Below are 17,001 nucleotides of genomic sequence, written 5' to 3' on the forward strand. Positions count from 1 at the left end.
CTGTAGCAGTTTTTCTCTAGTCTCCATAGCAACCAATGAGAGGGTGTTGAGGGAATCACTTTTCCCCTTGCCAGGTTTTCATGGGAGGGGAGGAAGTGTATTCCCCTTGTCTCCAGCAGGGTTGACTGTGGAAGAACAGGTGCAGTGCCACTTGCCCACGCTCCATCAGGGCAGGAGCAGAACTTGTCAGACCCCACCAATTGCCAACTTTCCGAGAAGGATCTCCGCTCCCAGAGAGGGTGTGTCTGCTGTCTGTGGTTGCTCGCTATGTCAGTGACTGGGTGAAGTATTGTCACCTCAGCCACATCCTCCAGTCCAGCTTTGTCAGTAATAAAAAAGACACTTTGATCTCTACCTGTCTGACACCTGCTTTTATTTCTCAGTTCTGAACACAGGAGGGGCAGAAAGAGTGTTTATTGGTTTCCGAAAACTCCAGCAGTGGTTGTTATTTTTATCGTGCTTACTTTAAAGATGAGGAAAGAGATGAGAATAGAGAGATTCTGGAATGTTCCACAGAGCTGGTAAGTGAAGTGGTAGGAATAGGCATTTGAATCTAGGCAGTCTGACTCTGTACTGAGTGTTGTTATGTGCAATGGGCCCCCTTTTCTGCCCTTATGCAAAAGTAAGGAGAAATGAAGTATTTCCTGCCATATCAGTAAACATCGATATCACAGTCTTCAGTGATTGCAGCCACCACTGATGGTGAGCCCTGAGGGAACTCAAGAAGGAAATAATACCTGCCACCTAGTAGCCATCAGACCTACAGTGAGCCCTGAGGAAATTCAGGATGTGAAAACAGGATACTGACCCCAGATAGGTGCGGTACATGTCAAAGGAATGATTCCAGTGAGCCTCGACCCTTGCATCTTCCTGTAACAATCTTTTGCTGTTCACTTTACCTGCCCTTTGTTGCAGAACTTCTATATAACTTGGTTCCTGCCTTCGCCCCCTCAGAGCAGTTCTCTCAGAGCTACTTGAGATGCTGCCTGTCCTAAATATTCCTGCCAAATGAAACATAACTCTCAACTTTTAGGTTGTAAATATTTTTTACGTGGACAGTAAGCAACAGAAGACAATATAATCTGTGTGTGTGTTAGTCGCTCAGTCGTGTCTGATTCTTTGTGACCCCACTGACTGTGGCCTGCCAGGCTCCTCTGTCCATGGAATTCTCCAAGCAAGAATATTGGAGTGGGATGCCATTCCCTTCTCCAGGGGATCGTCCCAACCCAAGGATTGAACTTGGGTCTCTGCATTGCAGGCAGATTCTCTACTGTCTGAGCTACCAGGGAAGCCCACCAACCCCTTAATGTTTCGATCCTCCTTACCTCGGGATGCTGTCAAAACTAGACAGACTTGCACCTGTCATATTGCTTGGTTCACCCCCTAATCTGATAAACAGACTCAAGATGACAGGTCTTCCTGGGTTCTTTACTTTGGTGTAATAACACCTAGGACTTAAGAAACAGGAATACAACTGTGCTTAGCCACACACAAATTTTAGTACAGTGGCAAATTGTTTAGTGTTTCTGATTTCCTTTGTCACTAGTCCAAGCCATGTCATCTCTCCCATTGACAGTTGTGGGGTCTCCTTCACAGTTCTTCCCGGCCTGTCTCTAAATTTCAGGAGCAACGACCGCTATAAGATTGGGAGAAATTATTTACAGGTATTGATGCTGTGTCTAGAGTTCTCTTCTCAAATTGCTAATTTCGTCAGTTAATCTCACGCTTAAGACCTTACAAGAGCTTTGCAATGTGCTCAGAGTAAAATTCAAATTCTTTTCCTTGATTTGCAGCACTTGCAGGATCCATCTGCTTACTTCTCTGCTTCTCTCTCCACTTGTCCTAGCTTACACTGCCTGGGGGTATTTGCACAAGCCATTACTTCCTCCAGCTTTTCTTTCCCCCCTGAGTTAACTCCTGCCCACCCATCAGATCTCAGTTCTGGAATGATTTGTTCAAGAATTCATTCACTGGTCTCTCTGATGAGTCAAGCCCCCTGGTCCCAGGCTCCCGGGTCCCTGTGGCCCTCTCACAGCACTAGGACCAGTTTTTACATGTATTTGTGTGATATGATTGGTCCATGCCCATCTCCAGATGCCATCCGACCTTCAGTTTCAAGGGGGCAGTGACTTGAGGCTGGATTGAGCTGGAAGTATTCCAGGAATGGTGAGTAGCCCTTCATGGCTGGAGTATGCTGTGAGGCAGGGGGCGCCCACGGGTAGAATAAGTTTGTGCTGTGCTGTGCTTAGTCGCTGAGTCATTCAGTTGCATCCAACTCTCTGCGACCCCATGCACTGTGGCCCACCAGGCTCCTCTGTCCATGGGGATCCTCCAGGCAAGAATACTGGAGTGGGTTGCCATGCCCTCCCCCAGGAGATCTTCCCAACCCAGGAAGTGAACCCATGTCTCCTGCATTGCAGGTAGATTCTTTACCAGCTGAAGCACTAGGGAAGCCCCAAATAAGTTTGGATCCTTCAGAACCTGGCGGGCCAGTTACAGATGCTGTGTGTCATTTTTAAGTGCAGCAGGAAGCCTTCCCAGGTTTTTAAACAGCAAGTGCATTTGTTTTATGTTCCAGGATCTCTTGCCTTTCCCTGGGGGAGGAAGCCTGGGGGGAAAGGGGGCAGGGTGAACCTGGGAAAAGCAGTCAGGGGATATGGGTCTAGGCATGCTCAGTCACTTCAGTGTCGGACTCTGTACAACCCTATTGACTGTAGCTTGCCAGGCTCCTCTGTCCATGGGATTCTCCAGGCAAGAATACTGGAGTGGGTTGCCATTGCCCTCCTCTAGGGGATCTTCCTAGGGATCAAACCCATGTCTCCTGTGGCTCCTGCACTGTGAGCAGATTCCTTACCGCTGAGCCAGTGGGGAAACCGTGGGTCTAGGAGGGAGATGACAAAGGCTTGGACCAGGAACACTGGAATGGAGACAGAAGGGAAATTTGAGTGGGATTTTGGTGGTGGAATCTTGGCATTAAAATGAAAGGACTTCAGGACTTCCCTGGTTGTCCAGGGGCTACGACTCCAGTTCCCAATGCAGGGGCCTGTGTTTGATCCCTGATCATGGAACTAGATCCCACATGCTGCTGAGAGTTTATATGCCAAAGCCAAAGGATTCCAGAACTGAAGAGAAACTCGCTCAGTCGTGTCTGACTCTTTGGGACCCCATGGACTATACAGTCCATGGAATTCTCCAGGCCAGAATACTGGAGTGGGTAGCCTTTTCCTTCTCCAGGGGATCTTCCCAATCCAGGGATCAAAGCCAGGTCTCCTGCATTGCAGGCAGATTCTTTACTGGCTGAGCCACAAGGGAAGTCCCCCAAAGATTCCAAGGGCTACAATAAAGATCAAAGATCCCCTGTGCCAAATCTAAGACCCAGTGCAACCAAATAAATGAATCCGTTCAGTTCAGTCACTCAGTCATGTCTGACTCTTTGCAACCCCATGGACTGCAGCACACAAGTCTTCCTTGTCCATCACCAACTCCCAGAGCTTGCCCAAACTCATGTCCATTGAGTCGGTGATGCCATCCAATCATCTCATCCTCTGTTGTCCCCTTCTCCTCCTGCCTTCAATCTTTCCCAGCATCAGGGTCTTTTCCAATGAGTCAGTTCATCGTATCAGGTGGCCAAAGTATTGAAGCTTCAGCTTCAGCACCAGTCCTTCCAATAAATAGATAAAAATAAATATTTTTTTAAAGTGCAAGGGGCTCTTTCCTTCACTGCAGAAAAAACCTTGCTGCTTCTGCTACTTCTCATCATGTATTTTTTTGCCTCTATAACTCCTTTGCATTTTTATTTTCCATGCTATTGCTGCTGCTGCTACTGCTGCTGCTAAGTCGCTTCAGTCCAACTCTGTGTGACCCAATAGACGGCAGCTCACCAGGTTCTACCGTCCCTAGGATTCTTCAGGCAAGAACACTGGAGTGGGTTGCCACTTCCTTCTCCAGTGCATGAAAGTGAAAAGTGAAAGTGAAGTCACTGAGTCGTGTCCAACTCTCAGCGACCCCATGGACTGCAGCCTACCAGGCTCCTCCGTCCATGGGATTTTCCAGGCAAGAGTACTGGAGTGGGGTGCCAATCCATGCTATTGAAGCTCCCTTTACATCAATTTAATGTACTACAACTGCTATAATATTGAGGAGGAGTTATTTATAAAACTCAGTCATCATAAGTGGGAACACAATTTCTGGACCAAATGCTACTACAGATATTGACTGCCAGCTCCCAGATGCTCCTAATTCACAGTATTTTCCCATCATTCTTTACAGTAGGGTTTCTCAACAAAGACACAGTCAATATTTAGGGCAGTTAATTCTTTGAATTATTAGCTGTTTGGCAGCATCCCTGGCCTCACTCACTGGATGCCAGTAGCACCATCCCACCTTGTGACCACAACAAAAGTGTGTCCAGATATATGGCCTGAGGAAGTGTGTGTGTGTGTGTGGGTGGGGGGGGGGGGCTAATCCCACCATTATCTCTAATGGGAATGACTGGGCTACACAACAAGTGCAGGGAAAGCCCTGTCTCTGGGGCTGAGCTAATGGAAACTCAGATTCCACCTCCTCCTGCTTTCTGCACACTCCCTGAGGGACACACACACACACACACACACGAGTGTAATGAAAGCTCCCTGAGTTCCTTTTAATTTGCTCTCCTGTCTGTATCAAATGTTGAACAGCAGAGTTCAAGAGAGTTCTGGTCAGTCATGTGTCCACCAGGCAAGTGGCTGAGCAACTCAGCTTCTATCGCTGCTTCTCCTCAACCTGTCTGTAGAACATGTGCTTGCCAGGACTACCTGCCTTTAAATACAAGCTTAAATCTTCTTTCGTGAATTCATGTTGGCCTGTTCAACTTCCTGTAGTTGGTGAGGGCTGTTGAATGACTGTTTAATTCATTCATTCCACAAATATTTACTGAGCGCCTACGATGTGTCCGGCATTGTTCTGAGTCCTGGGATTACAGCAATCAACAAAGCAATGTGTCTGCTCTCATGAACTTAGTAGAAGGGAAGAGACAATGAATGAATGAATTATTGAATGATACAGTGTGGGGAAGTAACTGTAGGAATTTGGAGGGCTCAATATTCCATCCCCCATCTGTGGTAAGTAATCTTCAATTCTGGCTCTTCCCTCCCTGTATGTTAAGACTGCTCTTCACATCAAGACTCTGGGCTGGCTCTGTGACTGCACTGACCCATAGAATTCAGTAGGAGTGACGATCCAGGGCTTCTAGGGCCAATTCTTAAGGAGAGTGCTGGCAGACTTCCCTGGTGGTGCAGTGGATAGGAATCTGCCTGCAAATGAAGGGGACATGGGTTTGATCCCTGGGCCAGGAAGATTCCAGATGCTGTGGGACAACTGAACCCATGCACCACGACAAGAGAAGAAGCTCGAGCACCACAATGGAGAAGAGCCCCTACTCATTGCAGCTAGAGAAAGCCCGCTCACAGCCACAAAGACACAGTGCAACCAAAACTGCTGCTGCTGCTAAGTCACTTCAGTCATGTCCGACTCTGTGTGACCCCAGGGACGGCAGCCCACCAGGCTCCCCCGTCCCTGGGATTCTCCAGGCAAGAACACTGGAGTGGGTTGCCACTTCCTTCTCCAGTGCATGAAAGTGAAAAGTTAAAATGAGGTCGCTCAGTCGTGTCCAACTCCTAGCGACCCCATGGACTGCAGCCCACCAGGCTCCTCCGTCCATGGGGATTTTCCAGGCAAGAGTACTGGAGTGGGTTGCCATTGCCTTCTCCAAACTAAAAATAAATAAATATGTAAAAAAAAAAAAAATAAGATTGTCGACTTCTACTTCCTTCCTGTTGGAACACTTGCTTGTGGAACAGTCCTACTTGGAACCTAGTTACCATGCTGAGAGGAAGCCCAAACAGCTATATGGAGGAAAGCCAAGACCCTCGCCCACAGCCCCTTTTCCAGGCCCAGCAGACAGCTCCAGATGAGTTCCCAGCTAGTGGCTAGCGCCAAGTAGCAACCATGCAAGGGAGGCCATTTTTGGACTTTCCAACTGGTCCATCATTCCAACTGACAACCTGGGAAGCAGAAGAACTATCTGGTCAACCCACAGACTCATGAAAAATAGTACATTCTTAACTTAAGCTACTGAGTTTGGGGTGATTTGTTGTGCAATGGTAGGTAACAGAAACACATCTAAATCCATAACCAATTGACAGGTCAACATAAGAGCAATAGATGTTTGAGCTTATCACTAGCAATGTTGACTGAAGGATGTGTCTAGATAATGCTTTACTCGTGAACTAGAGTCCAGTGACTGGTGCGGCTGGATACCCTCGGGCCTGCTCTTCTTCCCCCTCCATCCAGGGCAGGTGGGAGGCCTCTTTTGTGAGACTGAGACCAGAGAAGAGGACTTGCTTCCTTCAGAAAGGCTGGCTCCCCAAGAAGGGGCCGGAGCCGGGCCTGCTCAATGTCTTGCCCCAAACTCATCAGTCAGGCAACCCAGTCCTCCCGCGGAGAACAGGGAGTGACGGGTAGGGCGACAAGCCAAGAGAGATGGTCTGCTGGTCTCCCTCCGCATGGAAGTATGAAAAATGGAGAAAAAGAGTGTCCCGACAGTGACAAGGATTCTGCAAAGGAGAAGCTGTGTTTGTGCTATTTACACAGCTCTGGTTTTTCCAGTGGTCATGTACGGATGTGAGATTTGGACCATAAAGAAGGCTGAGTGCCAAAGAATTGACACTTTTGAACTGTGATGCTAAAGAAGACTCTTGAGAGTCCCTTGGATAGCAACGAGATCAAACCAGTCAATCCTAAAGGAAATCAATCCTGAATATTCATTGGAAGGACTGATGCTGACGCTGAAGCTCCAATACTTTGGCCATCTGATGTGAAGAGCCCACTCATTGGAAAAGACCCTGATGGTGGGAAAGATTGAAGGCAGGAGGAGGAGGGGACAACAGAGGATGAGATGGTTGGATGGCATCACCGACTCAATGGACATGAGTTTGAGCAAACTCAGGGAGATAGTGAAGGACAGGGAAGCCTGGCGTGCTGCAGTTCATGGGGTCGCAAAGAGTTGGACACGACTTAGTGACAGAACAACACCACCACCACACCGGCTGCGCAGGGAAGGCCTCTTGGAGAGGCTGACGTTTGAGCAGAAATCTGGATGGGGGTGCCATGGGGACATCTGGAGAAGTGCTTCTAGGCAGAGATAGTGGTTAGTGTGTTTTCAGAGCAGCAAGAAGACCTGTGTGCCTGAAGCTGGGGAGTAAGGGTGAGAAGAGAAGGGACTGAAGTCGAGAGGTGGGCAGTGGCTGGAGCATGGGGGCCAAGGGAACTGGGGAAGGATGTTAGATTTTATTTTACGTGAGATGGAAAGTCATCAGAGAATGATCAATGTTCCTTGATAAATGAGGGCTCCAAATCACAGAGGCAAGGGCTTCAGCATCCTGGTAATTAGATTTTCTGTTTGTGGGAGGCATGGTTGAGCCGGGGAGGTGGGAGGGGCTGTAGGGTTCACGAGCTGGGGAGGCCACCAAGTTGGGGGTTGGATGGGGAGCCTCTGGGTGCTCAACCTTAATCAGGTTTAGCACCTGGCTCGTTAGGCTTTCAGAACAAAATGGTGCAACTAAAGGTGTTTGCTTTGTGGGACCTCTGGTCTGAGCTATGTGGGCAGTGGAATTTGAGACAACAAACTTCACATGAGTGCCTGTAATGTTCAGGGTGTTCTACAGAAGCTGGGTGGGAGGGAGGAGGCAGCGATGACTAAAGTGGGTTCTGCTTGTCTTCCTGGAGAAGGAGAGGGAAGTTGATGTCTCCATAGTGGAAGGGAGGATGCGTCACCCCATGAGGGAGTGCTGAGGGGGGGTCAGAGGATGCAGACCACACGTGAGGAGGGGATTGGCTGAAACTGCTGTAGTGTGGAAGAGACACTATACTAACTTATATGTATATTACATATGCTATTTTTCCAAATACTTCGTGCATGCTTAACCCTACATGAGGAACTGAGCTGTGCACTCAGCACTTAAAATAGTAGGTGTTCTGGAAATTGTTGATTGGCTGACTCTACACAAACAATCCTATTTAGCTCCCACAAACAACTCTAAGAATCAGGCATCATTCCCATTTTACAGATGAGGAAACTGAGATTTAGGGAGGTGAAGGAACTCATCTGGTTTCCATCATGAGGAAGGGATAGAGGCAGAACTGGCCGAGCAGGTCTGGAATATTGAAGACTTCTCTGCAAAAGCAGAAGGGTGGAGGCCTGCCTTCATTCCACTCTAACACTCTGGCTGGGTGACTCTAAGGATCTCCTTACCCTGAGATGTTATCTTGCTTTCCATAAGAGCTCCAGGGTGGGGCAGGCTCACAGGAAGCCAGGCCTCCACCCTTTTCCTCCAGCTCTCCAGAATAAAAAATAACTTGCAGTTTCCGGAAATATGTGCACACTGCAGGAAGGACATGGGCTATCCTTCAAGGCTCTCTTTGTTCTGCATCCGGGTAAAAAGTGTAGCTGCCTCTCTCTCCAGCTCCCCCTGCCTCCTTCTCTCGCACCCCTACATCTGTCTCCTCTCATTCAGAGTTCCTGGGAGAGCTTGTGCTAGAATCTGTTTTTCCTAAAATGTGGAAAACGTGACACTGCTGCTATGGCAAACAATTTTCACTGGGAAATAGCTCGACCTCTAAGGAATCATCATTGTTAAGTATTTATTTTTACAGTCCTGTTTTGGCAAGAAATATCGGGCTTCTAGTTATTATAGCAATAAAGTGTTTCCTGTATAATTATATTTAACTTTAAAAAGTTAGTTGATTTTAAGACAGATGATAACCAGATAATAACTTGGGTGATGTAGAGATAACGTCCAGAATCACGTAGAGGGATGTAAAAGCCTGGATGTGGGAACTGTTCATCTTAGTTCAGAATCCAGCACACCTTCCGGTAAGCAGGGATGGGAGAATAGTGGAAATTTTTGAGCCCAGTCGGTGGGTCTTAGAGCCAGCTCCAGAACTAGAATTTGGGCTCTGCCCTTCCTCCTGGGGGCCTCCCTGCCCTGTGCTGAGTTCCCCTTTTCTGCAACGAGGAGGTTGCCGCCCTTCCAGCAGACGCCTTCTTCTTTCCCTCTCCTGCCACTTCTAGAGCTTAGACCGGGATACGGTGTAACGGGAATCGGGAATCGACTTCACGTTTCACGTGCACACTGGCTTCCTTATAAGGTCCCTCCGCACGGGGCAACTCTGCTCTCTCTAGGAAAGTCTGGTACGCAAGGCCTTCTAAAGCTCAGGGCGCCACCTGCTGTCTCTATGGGGCAGTGCAGCCGCCAATTTCGAGCGCCCTTCCTGCGGAGGCAGAGGATGAAAATCCCAGGGAAATTCCGAGGCGCAGATCTTTTGGGAGCAATGGCAAGGCCGAAAGGGAATGCCAAGTAAACAGATCCGGGTGATAGGCAAAAAAGCCTCCCACGGCAGGAAGGGCCTCGGAGGGAACCGAAGAAAAGTGGGCAGCAGCAGCGGCAGCCCCGTCCCGCCGTGCTTTTCTCTGACAGAAACGCTTACACCTGGCACCCACAGGCAAGCGACGAGTCGCTGGGACTGTGCCCCACCACATCCACCGTGTGGAGAGAGGAGCTGCGGAGCTGCACCAGAAGCTCAGTAAGTGGATGATGAATGAATCTAGTTGGGACAGTGCATTCTTTTTGCTATTTTGAAGGCGATCCAAGATCGAAGGTACAGAAACGGCACCCCCCCTTTCTACCCCCGGCAACACACACTGAAATTGCTCCCCAAAGCTCTCTTTCTTAGCAGCCTCAGCTAGGAGGCTGGAACTTCTCTGCATCCAGAGTGACATCTCCATTTCAGTCTGCTTGGGCCTGCCACCTCTTGCCCCCCCACCCCCAGCACCCCACCACCTCCACTTAGTGGTAACTTGAGCAAACAGCTCAAAGTCCAGTTAGGTTTTGCAGCTGTAGGCCGGGATGTCCCCAGGAGCACAGGCTTTCCACCTTAGGCGTTTTCTCGCTTTGGTCTGAGTTGTGGTGGGGATAGGAGGGTGGGGCATTTCGATGGAATGGAGCGGGGGGCAGCGGACGTTAGAAGTGGAGTGTTCTGGTCTCACCCGTAGATTATGGGGCAGTGGGTTTGGGTCCAGGAAGTCACCCCTGCAGTGATTCTTTGCAGTGTTCTCCAAAGTTTGCACACCACTGCACTGGCCTGAAAGGCACCTCTTTGTCCAGGTTTCTTCCAGGTATGGTGAAAAAATAACTGATTGTGGATGGGAAACTTCCTACTAGGTAGTACACCTGGACATTATGAGAATTCTCATTTAAAACTCACCGCTGCCCTTTGAAGGGGCTTCCCAGGTGGCTCGGTGATAAAGAGTCTGCCTGTCAATGCAGGAGATGCGCGTTTGACTCTTGGGTGGGGAAGATCCCCTGGAGAGGAAATGTCAACCCACTTCAGTATTCTTGCCTAGAGATTCCCCATGGACAGAGAAGCCTGGTGGGCTGCAGTCCACAGGGTCACAAAAGAGTCTGACACGGCTTAGAACTAAGTGACTTCCCTGGTGGCTCAGATGGTAAAGCGTCTGCCTGCAATGTAGGAGACTTGGGTTCGATTCCTGGGTCACGAAGATCCCCTGGAGAAGGAAATGGCAATCCAGTCCAGCACTCTAGCCTGGAAAATCCCATGGACGGAGGAGCCTGATAGGCTACAGTCCATGGGGTTGCAAAGAGTTGGACACGACTGAGCGACTTCACTTTAGCAACTGAACAACTGCCCTTTATGCGGGCACGTTCTTTCTGTACATTTTAAAGAAAGAGGAGATCTAAGGCTTAGAGGATTACTTGATTTGCCCCAGACCAGTAAATGGCAGGGGGAGGCTTGAAATTCAGTTCATTCTGATTTCAAGGTATATGTTCTTTTCCCTCAACTTGTCCCAATACAGTGATTTTCTTTATTCATATTATTTGGGTATAGTGATTTTAAAGTTAGTTTTTAAAACAGGCAATACAGGTATGCGTCTCAACAATGTTTAAAATATCTACTATTCATGTATCTGGCCGCGCTGAGTTTTCACTGTTGCGCCGGCTTTTCTCCAGCTGCCGTGAGAGGGCCTTCTCAGGCTGCTCTCCAACTGCGGTGTGCGCTTCTCATTTGTTGCGGAGCACGCGCTCTAGGTGCATGGCCTTCAGTGGCTGCAGTTCCTGGGGCTCTAGAGCGCAGGCTCAGTGGTTGTGGCACACAGGCTTACTTGCTCCCAGGCTTGTGGGATCTTAACCCATGTCACCTGCGTTGGCAGGAGGATTTTAACCACTGAGCCAGCAGGGACGCCTTCAGCAATTTTCTGAAGTATTAATACTAAAACATATTCAGCACATTGCAAAGCAGTGTCAATACACTTAACAGTCCTAACCACTGTGCTTGAAAATTTAAAGATGGTGAATTTTATATGTTTTTAAAATTTATTCCTTTTTATGTATTTATTTTTTAATATGTGTTTTTTTTTTAAACCACAATTTTTAAAAAGAAGCATTCTGTGGAAGGATTCTCTCTTGCCGTTGTCCCCTGTTGTCTAGTGACCCCTCACCATGGGTAAGCATTGCTGTTAGTTTCATATCAATCTTTCCTTTTTAAAGCACACAGGAGTAAATAGAAACACATCCTATTCCTTTCCTTTTTACACAAAGAATAACAAACTATCCATACCAATCTGCATCTTGTTATTGTCCTGGGACACTATGTCTTGGAGATCTTTGTATATCAGAACAGCAAGGCCCCTCATTCCTTTTTAAAATTAATTAATAATGAAAAATTTAAAATTGAGGTATAACCAACATGTAGTATTATATTAGCTTCAGGTGTACAACATAATGATTCAACATCTGTATACATTAACTACAATAAGTCTATAAGTTAGTTAAAATAAGTCCAGTTAACATCTGCCACCTTGCAGAAATTTCTTGTGATGAGGACTTTTAATATTAATTCTCTTAGCTACTTTCATATCTGTTCAGTACAGCATTAACTAGAGTTGCCATGCTGTACATTATATCCCTGTGAAAAGTGAAAGCATTAATTGCTCAGTTGTGTCTGATTCTTTTCGACCCCATGAACTGTAGCCCACCTGGCTCTTCTGTCCATGGAGTTCTCCAGACAAGAATACTGGAGTGGGTTGCCATTCCCTTCTCCAGGGGATCTTCCTGACCCAGTAATCAAACCTGGGACTCCTGAATTACAGGTGGATTTTTCACTGTCTGAGCCACCAGGGAAACCCCATATCCCCACGACATCTATTTTATAACTGGAAGTCTGTACCTTTTAACCCCTTTGCCTGTATTTTCCACCCTCCCACGCCCTGCTCTGCAGCTGTGGGTGTGGGCTTTGTTTTAGGTTTCACATATAAGTGAGATCATATGATGCTTGTCTTTCTCTGACTTATTTCCCTTAGCCTAATACCCTCAAGGTCCACCCACGTCGAATGGCAGGAGTTCCTTCTTTTTTTTAATGACTGAATAGTGTTCCATTGTGTACATACAAATTCACGTCTCCTTTATCCATTCATCCATGGATACCTGAGCTGTTTCCACATCTTGGCTATTGTGTAATAAATAATGCCGCACCTCCTTGCCTTTGTTAGCTGCTCCAGTTGCTCACTGTACAGACACCACGGCTGCACTCACCACTCCCCTGCCGATGGGCGTTACGGTTAATTCCAGTTTCTTGAAGACACAAGAAACTAATCACCCAAAGGAGCCCATTCAACTTACCCAGAGTTTAAACCATGACATCAAAATAAAATGTACTGTTTAGACTCACCCTTGAAAATGGACAGGCCCACGTTCAAGCCTTGACCCCTTCCCTCAGTAAATCCCAGGTTGGTTTTCTTCCAGTACTGGAATGGATCACGTGCTGTATAGGGTATCAGCTGTGCCTTTAGGGGCCTTGTGGTCCAAACCAAGTGTCTTCACACGGTGGGGTCACCCCACACCATGAGAGGCTTATGCCGCAGAGGGTCCTGCACATTCTCAGTCCTCATCTCAGGCTCTCTCTGGGCTTGTTGTGAGGCAGGAAATAGATGGGTCCTAGGCTGAGCACCAGAATTCATCCCCTGTGGACAGATTCTCTAAAAAGCTCAGCCCTGCCCAGATAAGAGACAGAAGACCACGTATTCTGCTCTCTCATCGCGCGGCAAGCCTTCAAGTTGGCGCCGAAGAAAGACAAGAAGCCTAAGAAGTCAACCTGGAAGTTTAGTTTGGATCTTACTCATCCAGTAGAAGATGGAATTTTTGATTCTGGAAATTTTGGTACCTTCCCTAGTGAATATCTAGGGTTTTCTTCCCTAGTGTGGCATTTTTTTCTGTTTTAAAATAGGAACAGTTTCTGCGGGAGAAGGTTAAAGTGAATGGAAAAACTGGAAATCTTGGGAATGTCGTTCACATTGAACGCTTCAAGGATAAACTCATAGTCATTTCTGAGAAACAGTTCTCTAAAAGGTATTTGAAGTACCTTACCAAGAAATACCTTAAAAAGAACAATCTTCGTGATTGGCGTCGTGTGGTTGCATCTGACAAGGAGACTTATGAGCTTCGTTACTTCCAGATTAGTCAAGATGAAGGTGAATCTGCGTCTGAGGACTAGATGATGCCATCCTTCGTAGGGTTTTGCTTGCTAATAAAACTAATTAAGCATACAAAAGAAACATCTTGAAATGGACCTTTAGCTTATCAGTGAATAGAAAACATTGTATGTGAAACATTCATCTCTTATTTAAGTGTATGCTGTTTATACGGTGCTGGCTTTCCTTTAGTACTTTTTTATATTTTCATTGGAGTGTAGTTGGTTTACGATGTTGTGTTAGTTTCAGGTATATAGCAAAGTGAATGAGTTATGTATCCACTCATTGTTTTGTCATATGGACCATTACAAAGCACTGAGTAGAGTTCCCTGCGCTATGCAGAGTTTTAGTTCTATGTTTCATGTATGCTAAGTTGTTTCAGTTGTGTCCAACTCTGCAAAACCATGGACTGTAGCCCGCCAGTCTCCTCTGTCCATGGGATTCTCCAGGCAGGAATACTGGAGTGGGTTGCCATTTCCTACTCTCATCTGTTTTATGTATAGTAGTGTGTACATGGGAGAAGGCAATGGCACCCCACTCCAGTACTCTTGCCTGGAAGATCCCACAGACGGAGGAGCCTGGTGGGCTGCAGTCCATGGGGTTACTAGCAGTCAGTCATGACTGAGTGACTTCACTTTCACTTCTCACTTTCATGCATTGGAGAAGGAAATGGCAACCCACTCCGGTGTTCTTGCCTGGAGGATCCCAGGGACGGGGGTAGCCTGGTGGGCTGCCGTCTATGGGGACGCACAGAGTCGGACACGACTGAAGTGACTTAGCAGCAGCAGTGTGTACATGCCAGTGTCAGTCTCCCAGTGTATCCCTCTACCATATCCCCTGATAATCATAAGTTTTCTGCATCTGACTTCTGTTTTGTAAATAAGCTTTTGTCCACGTCCCCCACCCCCTAAATACTTTGTATAAGCAATATTTAAATAGCTTATAGCTAATGGAATTTCAGGATTTCTCTAATGTACTGGTTTTACAGATGTCCTCAAGTTAAAAGTATATAGCAAAAGCACAATTGGGTGTATTGGGAAAGACTCTGATGCTGGGAGGGATTGGGGGCAGGAGGAGAAGGGGATGACAGAGGATGAGATGGCTAGATGGCACCACTGACTCGATGGACGTGAGTCTGAGTGAACTCCGGAACGTGGTGATGGACAGGGAGGCCTGGGGTCGCAAAGAGTCAGACACGACTGAGTGACTGAACTGAACTGAACTGAATATAATAAAATATTTAGATTTGAAAAAAAAAACAACCCACATATTCGTCATTCTCAAAGTCAAGGAGACCTTCCTGACCACACAAGCGCAAAAAGGCTCCTTGAAGATCAAAAAGGGAGGAGGTGTCACCCCATAGTAGGTGATGCCAGCCTACTCATAGGCCTCTTTCCTAGAATCCGTCTTGGCCAAGAGATGCCCATGTGCAGGTGGGAGGAGCCTGCATGTGTTAGTCGCTCAGCCGTGTCTGACTCTTTGCGACCCCATGGACTGTAGTCCATCAGGCTTCTCTGTCCTTGGAATTCTCCAGGCAAGAATACTGGAGTGGGTTGCTATTCCCTTCTCCAGCAGATCTTCCTGAACCAGGGATCAAACCCAGGTCTTCTGCATTGCGGGCAGATTCCTTACCGTCTGAACCACCAAGGATAGACAAAATACAGGCTCAGAAGCAGGCAAAGCAAGCTAATTGGCCAGAGGAAACTGGAAGAAATGCCCGTATAAGTGATTCAAACTATCACAAGGGTGCGGCAAGTCTCTCTCTGAGCTCACCCCTGTGACTCTACCCACAGGTACGCTTTCTCCTCCTAATAAACACTTGCTTCACCACTTTCCATCTCTACGTGGAAATTCATCTCTGCACAGCTGATGGTCACGGTCTTGTCCCTGGTCCCGGATCCCCGGTGTTCTCGTGGTTGGGATGCAGTGTTCTCCTTGCCTTGGCCTGACTTCAGTCTCCGGCCAGGAATTGAAATCCCGCTTTAAGCCACCGCAGGCCAAGGCTGCAGAGATCAGCTGGGTGGCGTGGTGGGGAAGTCACTCAAGGTATTAAAGTTTTCTGTGGGGGGAGGATGCACATAAGTTAATTCATGTAAACTGCTCGCAGACGTGCTGGGTGCCGCCTCTTCCAGTGCCACATGGGGGCACTCCGTGAGTGCTCTGACGGCCCTTCCACTAGCACTTTCTTCCACTGCTCCCACGGAACTGTGAGCTCCTAAAAAGCTGAAGTGGAGACTCCGTCGTCCCTGCTGTTCTCTCAGCCTTGGAGGAACCACCCGGGCACAGGCAACACCGAGCCCTGATCTTGTCCCGGGTGCCTGCTCAGCACCTTATTCAAGCGCCTCACTTTGTCCTTGTAACGACTCCCTGGAATAGGTGCTATCGTTAGCCTCAGTTTTCAAATGAAGAAAACGAGGCACAGAGAGGTCAGGCCACCTGGCCAAGCCCCACAGCTCCTGCGTGGTAGAGCTGAGGTCGTGAGTCTGGGGAGTTTGGCTCTGGAGTCTGTGCTCTTCACTGCCCTGCTGCCTCTGCGGCCTCTCCTGTTTGTCCTGGAAAGGGAAGGAGGAAAGCCGGGCCACGTTTCACCTTTGCTTTAGCAAAAGTGTATTGTGAGCCTCGGATCTGGGGCTAATTAGCTGTAATGACTCTGGGATAGTTACCATTTTTGTTTCTCATCCATAAAGGAGGGACAGTAGTACTGATTGCATGGTGCTACTGTGAGGCCTTGAAGAATCAGTGCCCATAAGGAGCTTACACACAGTCAGTGCTCAGAGTGTATGCTGCTTCTCTTTTCCAGGCAAAGGTCCAGGTCCTTTAGGGTGTTGGTACTCAGGGTTCAGCCGTGCAAGGACCAGCAACACAGGCATTCCCTGAGAGCTCGTTGTTGTTCAGTTGCTCAGTCATGTCTGACTGTTTGAGACCCCATGGACTGCAGCACACCAGGCCTCCCTGTCCCTCACCATCTCCCAGCGCTTGCTCAAATCATGTTCATTGAGTCGGTGATGCCATCCAGCCATCTCATCCTCTGTCATCCCCTTCTCCTCCTGCCCTCAATCTTTCCCAGCATCAGGGTCTTTTCTAATGAGTCAGCTCTTCACATCAGGCAGCCAAAGTATTGGAGTTTCAGCATTAGCATCAGTCCTTCCAAAGAATATTCAGGACTGATCACCTTTAGGATGGACTGGTTTGATCTCCCTGCAGTCCAAGGGACTCTCAAGAGTCTTCTCCAACACCACAGTTCAAAAGCATCAATTCCTCAGCACTCAGCCTTCTTTAGGGTCCAACTCTCACATTCATACATGACTACTGGAAAAACCGTAGCTTTGACTAGATGGACCTTTGTTGGCAAAGGAATGGCTCTGCTTTTTAATATGCTGTCTAGATTTGACATTGCTTTTCTTCCAAGGAGCAAG

The sequence above is a fragment of the Budorcas taxicolor genome, chromosome 18 (genome assembly GCF_023091745.1).
Source record: "Budorcas taxicolor isolate Tak-1 chromosome 18, Takin1.1, whole genome shotgun sequence".
NCBI classification, from domain to species: Eukaryota; Metazoa; Chordata; class Mammalia; order Artiodactyla; family Bovidae; genus Budorcas; species Budorcas taxicolor.